Below are 5575 nucleotides of genomic sequence, written 5' to 3' on the forward strand. Positions count from 1 at the left end.
CAGGAGGATCACGAGGTGAGGAGTTCAAGACCAGCCTGGCCAACATGGTGAAACCCCGTCTCTACTAAAAATACAAAAATTAGCCAGGCACGATGGCTGGCGCCTGTAATCCCAGCTACTCAGGAGGCTAAGGTAGGAGAATCACTTGAACCTGGGAGGCAGGGGTTGCAGTGAGCCGGGATTGCACCACTGCACTCCAGCCTCCAGCCTGGGAGACAGAGCAAGACTCCATCTCAAAAAAAGAAAAAAACAACAACAGATGGGAGGCAGTTAGTTATCTCATTTGAGGATGGTGGCTAAACTGGGTTAAGCTTTGATACACACAAAAGGGGAGGAGGCAATGTGATCACAGAAGCAGAGACTGGAGTGATGCAGCTATAAGTAAAGGAACGCCAGCAGCTACCAGAAGCTGGAAGAGTATCCCCTCTTCCAGCGGGTCCATGGCAACACTTCATTTTATTTTATTTTTATTTTATTTATTTATTTGTTTGTTTGTTTTTTTGACAGAGTCTTGCTCTCTTGCTCAGGCTGGAGTGCAGTGGTGTGATCTCGGCTTACTACAACCTCTGCCTCCTGGGTTCAAGCAATTCTCCCACCTCAGCCTCCAGAGTAGAAGGGATTACAGGTGCGCACCACCACGCCTGGCTAATTTACGTATGTTTAATAGAAACAGGGTTTCGCCATGTTGCCCAGGATGGTCTCGAACTCCTGACCTCATGTGATCTGCCTGCCTCAGCCTCCCAAAGTCCTGGGATTACAGGCGTGAGCCACCATGCCTGGCCCATGCCAACACTTTAATTTCAACTCAGTGAAACTGATGTTGAACTTCTAGCTGTTCAAAAAAAAAAAAAAGCAAGAACAAAAACAACAAAAATAACCAAATGAATGGAGCTAGAGGCCATTATCCTTAGCAAACTAATACAGGAACAGAAAACCAAATACTGTATGTTCTCACTTATAACTGGGAGCTCAATGATGAGAACACATAGACACAAAGAGGGAAACAACAGACACTGGGACCTACCTGAGGTTGGAGGGTGGGAGGAGGGAGAGGAGCAGAAGAAATAACTATTGGGTAGTAGGTTTAATACCTGGGTAATTAGATGATCTGTACAACAAACCCCCGTGATGTGAGTTTATCCGTATAATAAACCCGCACATGTACTCCTGAACCTAAAATAAGCGTTCATAAAACAATAGGTTTCTGTTGTTTCTTTGTTTCGTTTTGTTTGTTTTGTTTTGTTTTGTTTTGTTTTGAGATAGAGTCTCACTCTTTCGCCCAGGCTGGACTGCAGTGGTGTGATCTCGGCTCACTGTGAGCTCCGCCTCTCGGGTTCAGGCCATTCTCCTGCCTCAGCCTCCCAAGTAGCTGGGATTCCAGGCACCCGCCATCACGTCTAGCTAATTTTTTGTATTTTTAGTAGAAATGGGGTTTCACCGTGTTAGCCAGGATGGTCTCGATCTCCTAACCTCATGATCCTCCCACTTCGGCCTCCCAAAGTGCTGGGATTACAGGCGTGAGCCACCGCGCCTGGCCTCGTTTCTGTCGTCTTAAGCCACCAAATTTGTGGTGATTTGTTACAGCAGCCACAGAATACTAATACACCTCTGTGCCTCTAAATCAAACCAGCAAACTACTCTGTGTCTCTACTTCAATTTGTTTATGATGAAATGACATTCTTAAATAAGTCTCTGGACATCCCTATTTTTGTTATCGTTGTTAGCTGAGGCCACTGCCCTACAAAGTTCTGCTTTGCTGGCATCACTCCTTGTACATGTTTGGCTAAATGGAGTTTCCAGGGGAGGAGTCAGAATGGGTACTATGATGTATAATTCACACAGCAACATAATAACCTCCAAAGGCCTGCTCTCAGCTTTGACTTTAACTCATTTTTCATTTGTGTCACTTCTGAATCCAGTCTCACTTTTAGTTCTCCTGTTTACCTTAATTCTTAGCCTCACTTTCATATTGAAATCCCTCTGATATTATTTATATTTCAAAGGCTAAAAATGACCACCATTTACTGAAAATATGCTTACCAGATGCAAGAGACCCTGCTGGGAGCACCACACATCACACAAAAACTGAGACTATATGGCCAGTGAGTGGAAGAGTGAAGATTCAAAACTAGGTCTGTCTAATTCAAAGACTTGTATTCTTTCACTCTTTCAAGCCTGGGATCCTGGATTGCTTGAAAGCCTTCAAAATCAGAAGTCTTATAAGTACCTTCCCATTTTCTTCCCAGTCAAGAGGAATAACATCATTTGGTCAGGAGAACTAGGAACTAGATTACTGTTTTCTTCTTGTTCTTCTGCAGGGTAGTACTGGGGATCAAATCAGGAGAAGCAGGGAATAACGTGGAAAATGAGCAATGGGAACTTCTTTTCCTTCTTCAAAGCTCCTTAGTCAAGTCCCTTGGTTATGAATAGTTAGGTTGTCAGGCCAGGGAGGACTTCACATCTTGGCTTTGATAGCTCCCAAGCAAATTCCTGATACAAAGCAATTTGAAATCAGTAACTTAGATCATGCTTTTTCCTGTCTCAGGAAAATTCATCTGGCCATGCTATTGATGATTGCTAAGAACAAGAACCCCGAATTTATTTAAGATGTGTTTATTCACTAAGCATTTCTGTTTATCAACAGTTGTACTTATGGTCACCAGACATAAGCCTGCATGTTCATCAGACATAAACTGTCAAATAGCAACTAAAGGGGAAAAGTTGGTCTCTTTACCCGCAGGTGCCTTCATCTCACCTCAGTTCTTTCATAGAGATGATCCAAAGAGTATAAATAGAATAGTGAACAAGGGCTCCATTGTGCCACTACCTGACTCCGTGTAAGTTTCCTCACTTTCATTCATTCTTTCATTCAATCAGCTATTTTGGGGCTCCTAAGGTGTTCAAATCCCAGTTCTGCCACATTCTAGCTATGAGAACTTTGTTAAACTAACCTAAGCCCCCGATTTCTTCTGTGTAAACTGGAAATAATAACAGAGCCTTCTCCACAGAATATTTGTCAGAATGAAGTGAAATGATATACATAAAGAGTAAATGTGTATTGTCATGTGCTCTTTGCAGCATATGGTGCCTGGCATGTACTGTCATTTTCATTCAATAATCAATCGTTGGCTTAGCGCAGTGGCTCATGCCTGTAATCCCACACTTTGGGAGGCCAAGGCAGGCAGATCACTTGAGGTCAGGAGTTCAAGACCAGCCTAACCAACATGGTGAAACCTCATCTCTACTAAAAATACAAACATTAGCGGGGCATGGTGGCACGTGCTTGTAATCCCAGCTACTTGGGAGGCTGAGGCATGAGAATTGCTTGAACCCAGCAGGCGGAGGTTGCAGTGAGCCGAGATCGCACCACTGCATTCTAGTCTGGGTGACAGAGCAAGACTCTGTCTCAAATAATAATAATGATAATCAATTGTTGAGCACTTACAATGTTCTAAACATGGTACTACAATTTAGGGCTACCCATCAAAATAAAAGCTTGCCTTCCTTGAGCCAAATATGCAACTTTCATTCTCAAATATAATCCTCAGAATAACTTGCAAGACATGCATTATTTCACATTACATAAAAGAAAAAAACTGAGTTCATTGAGGTAAAGCTCAAAGTTACACATCTAGTAAGTGGCAGAGCTGAGAGTTGAACACTGATCTATCTGAATCCAAAGCCCAATTACTCTCATCCTGCCACATAGCCTTACTATTAGCTGGAAGAAAAAGACACACGTCCTGGCTGGGCTCGGTGGCTCACGGCTGTAATCCCAGCACTTTGGGAGGCCAAGGTGGCTGGGTGGATCACTTGAGGTCAAGAGTTTGAGTCCAGCCTGGACAACATGGCGAAACCCCATCTCTACTAAAAATACAAGAATCAGCCCGGTGTGGTAGTGCACGCCTGTAATCCCAGCTATTTGGGAGGCTGAGCCAGGAGAATCGCTTGAGCCCAGGAGGCGGAGATTGCAGTAAGCTGAGCTGAGATCATTCACAATCTAAAGAGGAAAACCATGTACTAAGCAACTCATGACAGTACAACATATACGATAACATCGACTGAGCACTCTATGTATTAGGCATTGTTGTCATTGATCTTGTAACAGTTCTATCAGGTAGATGCTATTACTATCCTCCTTTTTACAAATAGTGATACTGAAGAACAAAGAATTCAAGTTACTTGCCAAAATAGTCCACATACATGACCATTACACCCCAGTGCCACTCTGGAGAGTTTGCAATGTATGAGCAGTGTTTTCTAGGTGTTCTAGGAATGACAATAACTATGAGTGAGCATCAGAAAAGATTTCCTAAATGAGATGATTTGTGGGCTGGAACCTGTAAGTAAGAAAGCAACAGGTTGGCCCCTCTCTTCCTTTCTCTGCCATCGTGGTGTGTGCTTGACTCTGCTTCTTGCCATGTCTTCTCACAAGACTTTCAGGATTAAACGATTCCTGGCAAAAAAAACAAAAGCAAAATCGTCCCATTCTCCAGTAGATTTGGATGAAAATCAGTAATAAAATCAGGTAAAACTCCAAAAGGAGACATTGGAGAAGAACCAAGCTGGGTCTATAAGGAATTGCACATGAAATGGCACATATATTTATGCTGTCTGACGGTCACAATCACATTACCATATCAAGCTGAAAATGTCACCACTATCTGGGGAGTTGAACATTTTTATTGGGAATATATTTTTACTCTGAATCTGTTATGAACGCGTTGGTTGGCTGGGTTCAGTAAAAAATATGTGAGACCTTTCATTTCAAAAAAAGAAAGAAAGCAACAGGTTGAGAGAAAGGGAGATAGATGGGAGAAAGATAAACCAGGTAGAGGAAATAGCACACGCAAAGGCACACTGTCTTCACTGTCTAATCTCTCCAATCCTTAACGAACGAAAGAGGCCTTGAGTGGGTCTGGTACTGAAGACTCTCCATTTTATTTCTTCTTGTCCTTCTACCCATCCCTATCTAACATTCATCACAATCCTCATTCGCCTTTCGTATGCCACTCCTCTATTTCCACTGCCAGTCTAATTTAAGCTCCTATTAGCTCTCACTTGGACCATTGCAATAGCTTTCTCTGCTTTCACTCTCTGCCCCCCACCAATCTAAATACAGTTGAGGCCGGGCGCGGTGGCTCACGCCTGTAATCCCAGAATTTTGGGAGGCCGAGGCGGGCGGATCACCTGAGGTCAGAAGTTCAAGACCAGCCTAGCCAACACGGTGAAACTCCGTCTCCACAAAAGTACAAAAATTAGCCGGGCATGATGGTGGGTGCCTGTAATCCCAGCTACTTGGGAGGCTGAGGCACGAGAATCGTTTGAATCTGTGAGAGGGAGGTTGCAGTGAGCCGAGATCGCGCCACTACACTGCAGCCTGAGCGACAGAGCGAAACTCCAACTCGGAAAAAAAAAAAAAAGAAAAGAAAACTAGCCAGGCGTGGTGACGCCTGTCTGTAATCCAAGCTACTCATAAGGCTGAAGCAGGAGAATCGCTTGAGCCTGGGAGGCGGAGGTGACAGTGAGAGGAGATCACGCCACTGCACTCCAGCCTGGGCGACTTGAGTGAGAC

Source organism: Colobus angolensis, unplaced genomic scaffold, assembly GCF_000951035.1.
Source record: "Colobus angolensis palliatus isolate OR3802 unplaced genomic scaffold, Cang.pa_1.0 Scaffold329, whole genome shotgun sequence".
NCBI lineage: Eukaryota > Metazoa > Chordata > Mammalia > Primates > Cercopithecidae > Colobus > Colobus angolensis.